Raw genomic sequence first — 13294 nt, 5'->3', positions numbered from 1 at the left:
GACTACTCCAATATCTTAAAGTTCCATTCTCACTAACTACACGCATGAAAAACACAGGAAATGTTCACATCTGCATATCTAAATGGGAAGAAGAGAGAGAGTAAGAGCGAGAGCAAGAGCTAGAGAGCTAGAGAGTGAGAGAGAGAGAGAGCGAGCGAGAGAGAGAGAGAGGAAGAGAGAGAGAGAGAGAGAGAGAGAGAGAGAGAGAGAGAGAGAGCAGACAATGTGAAGGAAAGAATGAAAGTGACATTCATACGAGGACACAATACTATCATTACCAAAATAAACAACAGCAACAAAAAAGACCAGAAATTAACAATCAATGGCAATTAATACCTCACTATTCCTCAATAAATAGACACAATATAAAAATGAAATGCACCCATCTCTCAAATGCATACAAGAAATACACATTGACATTGGATTGATTTCAAAGAGTTTGATTCAATTTGATTGATCAAGGTGTCTGGGTATTATGCCAATACCATGTTTTTAAAGATTAATATTGCTCTGAAACATTTTTTAAATGTGTGATTGCAATACGTCCAGGTGTCTTTTTACTGTGCGGTATTGTTTTATCTATACTAGGCCTTTTAATTTGATTTTGTTTTTCTATATGAAGGTGAGTATTATTCTTTAAAGTTCTGTAAAGAAATATGTTGGAAATTAATCTCATTTGTGTTGTTTCTCCATATTTCTGTTAAGATTGTGATTTTTACTGGGTCATTCTTTATGATCCACAACATGGGAGATTATTGCATCATCTGGTATCTTCTTCAATTTCTTTCTTCAAAGACTTGAAGTTCTTATCATGCAAGTCTTTGACTTTCTTGGTTATAATTACACCAAGGTATGTTATATTATTATGCTATGTGTGGCCACTATTAATTACATTCCTTCCATAATTTCTTTCTCAACTCGTAGATAGTTCCTATCTATGAGGGATTCTGATTTTTGTTATTTAAATTTGAATCCACCCACTTAGTTGAAGGTATGTACATAATTGAGGGGTTTCCTGGAGGTATTTCTGATGTTATTTATATATACTATCTTATCATCTGCAAATAGCATAACTTTGATTTTTTCTTATAAAATTGTTGCCCTTTTATCACATTTAGTTTTCTCATGGCTTTGGCTAGAGCTTCAATGCTATTGAATAGATTTGGAGAAAGGGGACAGCCTTTTCTTGTCCCTGATTGTAGTGGAATTGACTACAGTTTCTCTCCATTTATTTTGATGTTGGCTATTGGCTTGCTCTATATTTCCTTTATTATATGCAGGCATGTGCCTTGGATCCACAATCTCTTCAAGAAATTTTTAGGGAAGAGTATTGGATTTTGTTAAAAGCCTTTACATCACATAGATGAAAATACTGGTTTTTTTTTCTTTTTTTCTTTTTCCTTTGAGTTTGTTCAGGTGGTGGTTCACATTGATTAAAAAACTTCTCTATATTTCTCCTCTTTCCAGAAGATGCACATGATCCCTGGACTAGGTCATTTCTTGAAGCTTCTGCATCTAATTTCTCCAATTGGTTCTCTAGGCCCCAGCTTGACTTTGTCTTCTCCATACTCCAAGTCCTGATTCTGATCTACATGTTGTTTACCAGTTTGCATGCTGGGATCTACTGATATTTGCATTTCAGTGCTCTGATCACCCTTTAATTCCTGGCTTGTGGAGCTCTGTTCTCCACCAAATTTCCTTGAGTTTTATACCATTAGAGAGCTGACATTTGTGGTTACTATAGCAGAGGTCCTAGCTAAGTATGTGAAGAATACATAGACATGTTATTTGTGGTGCCATCTTCAAATCTGAGACTTCCTCAAGGACACACAGCATATACACTGGGATTCAGCGTTTAATATTCCTCAAAGCATTCCTAATACAGACTGTATATGCTCATAGTCTTTTAGGCTGCTTCATCTGGTGGTTTGATTATAACCTGACCCACCAGAGTTATCCATTTTTGCAATGTATTCCTCTGATCACACAAGTGATGCATCAAGTTTTCTTGAGGACTTTTAATATGACCAAGCCTGAGTGTGACAACTTTATACCCTAGATGTATGGGTGATATTTATAATGGCATTGCCTTGTAACATTGCATCATATAGGGTCATCAGAGAATGGCTGGCTATTGTCAACTAGCCCCTGCATGAACTTTTCATGGTAAATTCTATAAGAACAAAGAACACCTGTTTCAGGTCTATTCTTCCAAACCAAGATTTATATGGACTCAGCTTTTACTATTGAATTTTTGTATCCTTATTCAGGATAGACTTCTCTTCACTGTCATGCCCACATCCTGTAGTACTAGTAACTGTTTTATTTCATAAATACAGCAGATCAAAATTAGTTCTTGTAATTACCAGTGTCTAGATCTGAATGCTTAGATGAGAGAATGGCTTGTCCTGGTGCTCGTCTCCTAGAAATTGTGTACCACAGCCATCAACACAGCACCATAAATATCTGAAGTCACACAGCTCCTGAAAAGACTTTCAAATTCAGGTCACAGAAAAATAAGCACACTGGCACCATGCCATTTCTGGATGCTTGCCATGGACAACCTCAGTCAGGTATGGGGGGGGGGTCCCTGTGATGAGGGTCCTCAGAGTTAGATGGGTAAGGATTTGTCAGTGACAAACAGAAACAAATGCAGAAGCAGTTTGAATCTGAGTGTATTTTGCAGCTCTCAAACAAGGGTTTTTATTCATAGAGAAATAGATATTACAACTCTGAAAATCTGTGTTTAGTGAAGCTGTGAAATAAAATGGATATTGTAATAATCATTTGGGACAGTAAAACACAAAATCATCCAAATATTACAACTTCAAAATGTATATTCAATAGAGTGCCAGATAGAACAGATATTATGATCATTTAGCACAGTAAGATACAAAAATCACCTATGGATACTGGCTAATTTCCAGAACAAGTTAATGAATTTTTATGATCAGTTACCATTTAAGATCTAGTTGCAGATTTTCTGTAATTCTTCAAAGCATAAATTTAAACTGTTCTACTTCTTTTCATTTAAGGTTTTCTTGAACAATATACCAAACCCTACTTCCACTGACACATGTGTAGCCATATAAAATTTTATTGTTGGGAAAGTTTATATTTATTAATACTGTCTTATACATGATTTATAAAGTGAAGCCCTGGTTTTCCCAGAGATGAGTTCATGGTTAGTGACTGCATCTCAAGGGATCATATCATACCTATTATTCTCTTTTAAGATCTTATTCTAGGCTATCAGGGACATCTCATAAATAGAAAAAGGAATAGAAAAGATGAAACAGATGAGTTGTTAAAAGAACTACAGGTCAATAATTTCTTTCCATTCAAGAGTTCCACAACTTGTTCTAGGAGATCTCCTTCTTTTAAAGTCCATAAACTCATTCTGTGGAACTTGTCACAGAGATGATCCTATTGAGGTTGGTGTGACAGATACTCTTTTCAGGATTCATAGATTGCGTCTGTGAATTGGCCTGTTGGTGATGGGAATTGATTTGGCCTGTTGGTGATAGGAATTGATTCTCCAGCTCCAAACCCATACTCCCTTAATTTCTAACTTCACATGGTCAGAGCTCATAGCATTTTAACCTTGTGAGGTCCAGTGAACTTTTCCAGGGCACATACACATATTCCACTGTTTACCCAGACTTGTAAATCTACGTTCCTGTTATTCTGTTTAATAATTATTGTACTTTGCTATTTCTCTGTTCCTACATGTACTTCTGAATAAAAACATTGTTTGTCATATTTGTCCTAATATCCCCAAATTACCTACCAGGACCTTACCCACATTTCAATAGCTAGCTCTGGTATGTCAAGCAGTTAAGGTAACTCCATGCATATGTAGCCAGATGGTATACTAGTTTTACCTAATTTCCTTCCCATAATTAGTGTCACCCTATAGCCTCATAACTGTACTCTCAATATTACTTCTGGTAATTATGATACTGTAACTCTTTTCATGATCTTCTTCCTAAAAACAAAACTTTCCCACATTTATAATGTTTACTTTCTATCTGTATTTGCAGTTCTCTAACAATGATTTGACTGGGGAGCTTTCCAAATACTTGTATGTCAGAACCATCCCCATATGCAAGGTCTCTCCTGTGTTCAAGAACCTCCTTCGACACATTGTTCCTGTGAGTTCCCTGAGGAAAGCAGACATGTCTCATTTACAATGTTCAATTAATATCTGGATTCACTGATAATGTCAAATATGCCTGATGAGGCACCAATGAACTCAACTGCCACCTGTAAACACACACTCACACAAATAAACACCACACAAACACCAAACATACACACACACACACACACACACACACACACACACACACACACACACACAAACACACACACTTCTGTGGAATATCTCACTTTCAGTGCACAACTTTTTTTTATCAACTTTACTTCATTATTTCCAAAGAACTTTGACACTTTTGCTGCTACCACACTCATGCTCAGTCTTAGCTCTGTCAACCAATTCTGACACTTGTTTTTCCTAAAGAATGTCTCCAGAATCAATCCTGCCTGGGATATCTCAACCTTCTCAGTTTCATTTCTGGGTAAATAGCTCTTACAATCTCTTTGCCCCTGAAGAGTACTATGAGTGTCATCTCAGAATTCCCAAGTCTAGGTTCTTGAGCCCTGTATCTTGGGCCCATTCTGGCTCCTTTTTTTTCATTTTTTGCAATAAAAAAATATTCCAGATATTTTTCCAGGGCAATATTGATATCAGCTCCATTCCCACAGCCAATTGCCTATGAAGTTCCCTACGTGAATCCCCCTGGTATAATTCCCCATGAAAATAAGCCTCCCCCTATCATGTGCACATGCCCTGACCTCATTATGAACAAAGAGTTCATGCATCAGGTCTGACCATGAGCTACAACTAACCTACCATAAATTCACAAACCAAACTCAGGCCTACCTACTGTGTCCAGTATTTCCTTGATGTTTTGGGTTAGTATCTTTTTGTATTTTGCATTTTCTTTGATTGTTGTGCCGATGTGCTCTATGGAATCTTATGCTCCTTAGATTCTCTCTTCCATTTCTTGAATTCTGTTGCTTATGCTGGCATCTATGGTTCCAGATTTCTTTCCTAGAGTTTCTATTTCCAGTGTTGTCTCACTTTGGGTTTGCTTTATTGTGTCTACTTCCATTTTTAGATCTTGGATGGTATTGTTCAATTCCATCACCTATATGTTTCTGTTTTTCTGTTTTTCTTTAAGGACTTCTAACTCTTTTGAAGTGTTCTCCTGTATTTCTTTAAGTGAGTTATTAAAATCTTTCTTGATGTCTACTACCAGAATCAAGAGATATGATTTTAAATCGAGACTTGCATTTCAAGTGTGTTGGGGTATCCAGGACCAGCTGAGTTGGGAGTTCTGGGTTCTTATGACAGTGAGTGATCTTGGTTTTTGTTAGCAAGATTCTTATGTTTGCCTTTCACCATCTGGTATTCGCTGGATTTAGTTGTTAGAGTTGTCTCTGGTTGGAGCTTGTTCCTCCTTTGATTCTGTTAGCCTCTGTCAGCAGACCTGGGAGTGTAGCTCTCTCCTGAGTTTCAGTGATCAGAGTACTCTCTGCAGGCAAGTTCTCCTCTTGCAGGGAAGGTGCAAAGAGGTCTGGTGTTTGGACTTGTCTCCTGTCTGAAGATGAAGGCATGAAAGAGGACCTGTCCCAGAAGCTGTGACACTTCTGTCTGTTCCAGAAGCTGTGTAACTCCTATAGTCCACACATTCACCTGTGCATACTAGTCACTGAAGGATCTGGAACCCAAGATGGTTCCCCCAGGTACTCCATGGCAGAGCCCTCCCAGGCAGGGCAGACACTTTTCCTCTGGCAGGGAAGGTGCCCGGATGTCTGGAGATGGAGAAGTGGTCTGTGCCAGAAGCTGTGTCGCTTCTGCCTGTCCCAGAAGCTGGACAGCTTCTGTGTCTATGTTCTTCTAGGTTCCTTCTTTTTGTGTAGTTTAACACCACTTCCCAGGGAATGATGTCACAAATATTTAGCATAGATTTTTGTATTTCAATTAACCTAATCTAAATATTATTTCAAAACATGCCCAGAAGTCTGATTATTTTTAGGAACATAAATCCTGTCATCAACCTCACTTTATTATCAAAACAGTTCCTGAACTACCCTCTGTGCTCAGAGGAGTCTGAATATAATCAGTTTACAATGCATCATGCTTCTCCTGTTTCACCTAATCCATAAAACAAGCAAACAATCAAGAGGCATGTAGTGGTGACTGACAACTGCTATCCAAACATTCTGTTCCCAAGGCAGAAATATTACCACAAGTTCAAACACAGCCTCTTGCCAAAGACATGTCTAGCCCATACCTGAAGAAATAGTAGAAATTGTGACAGACAATCATGGAACATCAATTTCTAATCATTAAATAGAGCAGTTAAGTATCAATGATGTTTGAGGGAAAGGTATATTTCATGTTTCAAATTATTTTGGTTGAATGAAAATACCTTGTAGTGATTTTGGATGCACTGAATGTAACAAGATCTGAGGCCTATATCTGTTTGGGTTGTTTGGGGAGTTTAATAATTCCCTTTTCTTTACAAATTACAGGATCATGTGTAACAGTGTGAAAGCAGAGTCAATGCAAATTTTGAGAGTAATTTGATAACTAGGCCTACATTAAAGACTGCACCCTAGAAGACTGATCTCATTGATTCTAGGAATAGAATGATAGAGGACAAACTCACTTAAGGACTTACAAAAAGAAAATTTTGATTCTAGTAAACTTCATGTGAAATGTACTGATGGGTGGACCATCCTAATGATAAACTACAAGCCTCTTCTGCAAATGCTGGTGCCAATTCCGAGACCCAGTTCTATCCTCAAATAACAGGCTCCAATTATTTGCTCTTTTGAACATTTCTGTATATACAGACCTTCTTCTCAAGCTGTTTGTCTGAGTTTCTTTTAAAAAAAAATTGTCTGTAACCCCTTCTCAACCTAACTGCTAGTCTTGGCTTCTATTAAACTTTTCTGCATGCACATCTCTCCTTTTCCAGCCAAGTGCTTGTTTTAGCCTCTGTTAAAGTCTGTGCTTACACAAAACCTCTACCTTAACTAATTGCTCATCTTAGCTTTTGTTAAACTTGTCAGCTTGTGAAAGCCTTCTTCTCCATCAACTGCTTCTATTGCCCTCTTTTAAATTCCCCGAATATGCAAACATCCACTTCCTGCTAACTGCTTGACTTAGCTTCTGTTAGACACTGTGCTTGTGTCAACTTCTTCTGCAAGTTTATTTTAGCATCTGGTAAATTGCCTACTTTTACAGACTGCTCTCCTACTAACTCTTTAACTTCCCTCTTATTTTATTTCATTGGATATTTTATTTATTTACATTTTAAATGTAATTCCCTTTCCCAGTTCCCTCTCCCCAAATCTCCTAACCTATCCCACCTTTCCCTGCTTCTATCAGAGTGCTTCCCCACCCACCCAACTCATTGCCCTGGCATTCCCCTACACTGAAGCATCAAGCCTTCACTGCACCAATGGCCTGTCCTCCCACTGATGCAAGATGAGGAAACCTTCTGCCACATATGAAGCTGGAGCCCTGAGTCCCTCCATGAGTATACTTTTTGGCTGTTGGTTTAGTTCTTGGGGGAGGATGTCTGATTGGTTGATGTTTTTGTTCTTCCTATGGGGTTGAAAACTGCTTCAGCTCCTTCAATCCTTTTCCTAACTCCTCCATTGGGGTCCCCATGCTCAGCCCAATGGTTGGCTGTGAGCATCTGTACCTATATTTGTCAAGATCTGATAGAGCCTCTCAGAAGACAGCTATATCAGGCTCCTGTCAGCAAGCACTTCTTGGCATCAGCAACAGTTTCTCTGTTTAGGGTCTCTTCATGGGATGGATCCTCCCATAGGGTAGAATCCGGATGGTCTTTCCTTCAGTCTCTGCTCCACACTTTGTCCTTGTATTTCCTTTAGACAAGAGCTATTTTGGGTTAAAAATTTGGAGATGAGTTGGTGGCCCCATACTCTAACCTGGTCTTTTTCCTAACCTCTGGATATGGTCTCTAGAGGCTCTCACTCCCTTTTAAGGGCATTTCAGCTAATCTCATCACCATTTCGTTCTGGAAGCCACTTGATTTGCTGGCATCTGGAGCTTGGCTTCCTGGTGACTGCATACATTTCACAACCCCCATTGGCACACACCTCTGTTCAATTTCCTGACATTTTGTATATCATCCACATCTCCTGACACATCTGATCCTGCTCACTTCCTCCCTCCCCTTTTCTTCCCAAGTCCCTCCCAGGTTCTACCTGAGGAATTTTGTTCCCCCTTCTAACAGGTATTGAAGCATCCACAGTTTATTCTTCCAAATTCTTGAGATTCCTATTATCTGTGAACTCTATCATGGGTATTTCGGACTTTTGGACCAGTATTCATTTATCACTGACTACATACCATTTGTGTTCTTTTGTGACTGAGTTACCTCACGAGGGATATTTTCTACTTCCAAATATTTGCCTGCGAACTTCATGAAGCCATTGTTTTCAATAGCTAGGTAGTACCTCGTTGGGTAAATATACAACTTCCGTATCCTTTTCTCTGTTAAGGGGCATCTGGGTCCTTTCCATCCTCTAGCTATTATATGTAAGTCTGCTATATACATAGTGAAGCATGTATCCTTGTTATATGTTGGAGCAATTTGGGGGTATATGTCCGGAAGTGGTATAGCTAGGTCCAAGGTTAGTACTATGTCCACTTTTCTGAGTAATCTCCAGACCGATTTCCAGAGTGGTTATACCAGTTTGCAATCCCACCAGCAATGGAGGAGAGTGACTCTTTCTCCACATCCTGGCCAATATGTGCAGTCACCTGGGCTTTTTATCTTAGCATTTCTGACTGACCTAGGTAAAATCTCAGGTTTGTTTTGAATTGCATTTCACTGATGAGTAAGTATGCTGTACATTACTTTAGGTTCTTCTCAGCCATTTTAGATTACTCAGTTAAAAATTATTTCTTTAACTCTGTACCTCATTTTAATAAGGTTATTTGACTGTTTGGGGTCTAACTTCTTGAGTTCTTTGTATATATTGGATATTAACACTCAACCAGAAGGAGGATTGGTAAAGATCCTTTCCCTATATGTAGGTTGCTATTCTGTCTTAATGACAGTGTCCTTGGCCATATAGAATATTTTCCATTTTAAGAGGTCACATTCATCAATTCTTGATCTTGGAAGAGCATAAACCATTGCTGTTCTGCTCAGGAAATTTTCCCCTGTGCCAATGTGTTCGAGGCTCTTTGCAGCTACAGTTCTTTTTTTTTTTAATTTTTAATTAGGTATTTTCCTCATTTACATTTCCAATGCTATCCAAAAGTTCCCCATTCCCAACCCCCACTCCGCTACCCACCCACTCCCCCTTTTTGTTCCTGGCGTTCCCCTGTACTGGGGCATATAAAGTTTGCAAGTCCAATGGGCCTCTCTTTCCAGTGATGGCCAACTAGGCCATCTTTTGATACATATGCAGCTAGACACAAGAGCTCCAGGGTACTGGTTAGTTCATATTGTTTTTCCACCTATAGGGTTGCAGTTCCCTTTAGCTCCTTGGGTACTTTCTCTAGCTCCTCCATTGGGGGCCCTGTGATCCATCCAATAGCTGACTCTGAGCATCCACTTCTGTGTTTGCTAGGCCCCAGCATAGTCTCACAAGAGAAAGCTATATCTGGGTCCTTTCAGCAAAATCTTGCTAGTGTATGCAATGGTGTCAGCGTTTGGAAGCTGATTATGGGATGGATCCCTGGATATGGCAATCACTAGATGGTCCATACTTTTGTCACAGCTCCAAATTTTGTCTCTGTAACTTCTTCCATGGGTGTTTTGTTCCCAATTCTAAGAAGGGGCAAAGTGTCCACACTTTGGTATTTGTTCTTCTTGAGTTTCATGTGTTTAACAAATTGTATCTTATATCTTTGGTATCCTAAGTTTCTGAGATAATATCCACTCTCAGTGAGTACATCTTGTGTGAGTTCCTTTGTGATTGGGTTACCTCACTCAGGATGATGCTCTCCAGGTCCATCCATTTGCCTAGGAATTTTATAAGTTCATTCTTTTTAATAGCTGAGTAGTACACCATTGTGTAAATGTACCATATTTTCTGTATCCATTCCTCTGTTGAGGGGCATCTGGGTTCTTTCCAGCTTCTGGCTATTATAAATAAGGCTGATATGAACATAGTGGAGCATGTTTCCTTCTTACCAGTTGGAACATCTTCTGGATATGTGCCCAGGAGAGGTATTGCTGGATCCTCAGGTAGTTCTATGTCCAATTTTCTGAGGAACCATCAGACTGATTTACAGAGTAGTTGTACAAGTTTGTAATCCACTAGCAATTGAGGAGTGTTCCTCTTTCTCTACATCCTCTCCAGCATCTGCTCTCACCTGAATTTATGATCTTAGCCATTCTGACAGGTGTGAGGTAGAATCTCAGGGTTGTTTTGATTTGCATTTCTCAGATGATTAAGGATGTTGAACATTTTTTCAGGTGCTTCTTAGCCATTTGCTATTCCTCAGTTGAGAATTCTTTGTTTAGCTCTGAACCCCATTTTTAATGGGGTTATTTGAATTTCTAGAGTCCAGATTCTTGAGCTCTTTGTATATATTGGATATTATTCCCCTATCAGATTTAGGATTCGTTATAATCTTTTCCCCATTTGTTTGTAACTTTTTTGTCTTATTGACAGTGACTTTTGCCTTACAGAAGCTTTGTAATTTTATATGGTCCCATTTTTTGATTATCAATCTTACAGCACAAGCCATTGATTTTTTTGTTCAGGAAATTTTCCCCTGTACCCATATCTTCGAGGCTTTTCCCTACTTTCTTCTCTATAAGTTTACAAGTCTCTTGTTTTATGTTGAGTTCCTTGATGCACTTAGACTTGAGCTTTGGACAAGGAGATAAGAATGTATCAATTCCCATCCTTCTACATGATAACTGCTAGTTAAGCCACCACTATTTGTTGAAAATACTGTCTTTTTTCCACTGGATTGTTTTAGCTGTTTTGTCAAAGATCAAGTGACCATAGGTGTGTAGATTCATTTCTGGGTCTTTAGTTCTATTACATTAATCTACATGTCTGTTGCTGTACAAGTACCATGCAGTTTTTACCACAATTGCTCTATAGTACAGCTTGAGGTCAGTCATGGTGATTCCCCCAGAGGTTCTTTTACTGTTGAGAATAGTTTTTGATATCTTAGATTTTTTTTTTGTTATTCCAGATGAATGTACAAATTGACCTTTCTAACTCTATGAAGAGTTGAGTAGGAATTTTGATGGGGATTTCATTGAATATGTAGATTGCTTTTGACAAGATAGCAATTTGTGGGGCCACCCCCGCCATCTTCCTTCTGAGCCCAGCAGAGGCTTCTAAGTGTTCCAGAGTGCACTCCACACTGCAGAACCTCAGGATCACTTTGGGATCACAGGTGAGTGCAATGCAACAGCAGCTCCAAAGAATCATGGAAGGTCTTGTGCCAGCAAGAACAGGGATGGAGGAGCCCTGCCCAACCAGAGGTTGGGATACTTTCTTGTTGGGGCCAAACACACCATCTTTCTTCTGAGCCCAGTGGCAGCTACTAAGGGCACCAGAGGACTCTCCACACCACAGGATCCCTAGCACACCCAGGACTTCATGATCACCTGAGAGCACATGGGTGATAGAAGCAACAGAGCTTCTTGGTCAGGGTCCCCTCAGGCCTTCATCCTCAGACAGGAGGCGGGACTGAGACCCAGACCCTTGGCCACATTCCTTGCCTGAGAAGAGTTGGCCTACAGGGAGTGTTCGGAACCCAGAACATAGGAGGTTGATCAGAGCCCCAAACTGCTGGACACCTGCCCTGAAAGAGGAGAGTTTGCCTGCAGAGAGTTCTCTGACCACTGGAACTCAGGTGAGACATCGACTCCCAGAAGTGCAGACAGCAGCTAACAGAATCAGAGGAGGATCAAGCTCCAACCTGAGACAACTTGATCATTAACACCAGAGATTTCTAGATGGTGAAAGGCAAATGTAAGAACCTTACTAACAGAAACCAAGAACACTGGGCATCATCAGAACCCAGTATGCCCACCACAATGAGTCCTGGATACCCCAGCACAACCAAAAAGCAAGACATAGTTTTAAAATCATATCTCATGATAGTGGTAGAAGATTTAAAGAAGGGCATTAATAACTCTCTTAAAGAAATACAGGAGAACAGTGCTAAAGAGTTAGAAGCCCTTAGAGAAAAACACAAAAGTCCCTCAAGGAATTACAGGAGAATACTGCTAAAAAGTAGAAGCCCTTAAAGAGGAAACACAAAAATCCCTCAGGGAATTACAGGAGAACACTGCTAAATGGGTAGAAGTTCTTAAAGAACTACAGGCAAACACTGATAAACAGGTAGAAGAAACAAAAAATCCCTTCAAGAATTACCGATAAACACAACCAAACAGGCAATGGAATTGAACAAAACCAAGATCTACAAATGGAAGTAGAGACAATGAAGAAAACACAAAGAGAGACAACTCTGGAGATAGAAACCCTAGGGAAAAATAAATCAGGAACAATAGATGTGAGCATCAGGAACAGAATATAAGAGATGGAAGATAGAATCTTATTTGCAGAAGATTCCATAGGGAACATGGACACAACTATCAAAGAAAATGCAAAAAGATCCTAACTCAAAACATCCTGGACATCCAGGACACAATGAGAAGACCAAACCTACAGATAATAGGAGTAGATGAGAATGAAGAATTTCAACTTAAAGGGCCAGCAAATATCTTCAACAAAATCATTGAAGACAACTTCCCATACCTAAAGAAAGAGATGCCCATGAAAATACAAGAAGCCTACAGAACTCCAAATAGACTGGACCAGAAAAGATAATCCTCCCAACACATAATAATCAGAAAACCAAATGCACTAAATAAAGACAGAATATTAAAAGCAGTAAGGGAAAAAGGTCAAGTAACATATAAAGTCAGGTCTACTAGAATTACTCCAGACTTCTCACCAGAAACTATGAAAGCGAGAAGATTCTAGACAGATGTTATACGGACACTAAGAGAAGAAAAATGCCAGCCCAGGATACTATACTGAACAAAACTCTCAATTACCATAGATAGAGAAACCAAAATATTCCAAGACAAAACCAAATTCACACAATATATTTCCATGAATCCAGCCATTCAAAGGGTAATAGAGGGAGAACACCAACACAAAGATGGAAACTACACCCTACAAAAAGCAAGAAAGT

The sequence above is a fragment of the Mus musculus genome, chromosome X, assembly GCF_000001635.26.
Source record: "Mus musculus strain C57BL/6J chromosome X, GRCm38.p6 C57BL/6J".
NCBI classification, from domain to species: domain Eukaryota; kingdom Metazoa; phylum Chordata; class Mammalia; order Rodentia; family Muridae; genus Mus; species Mus musculus.
This window is presented reverse-complemented; position numbering follows the sequence as displayed.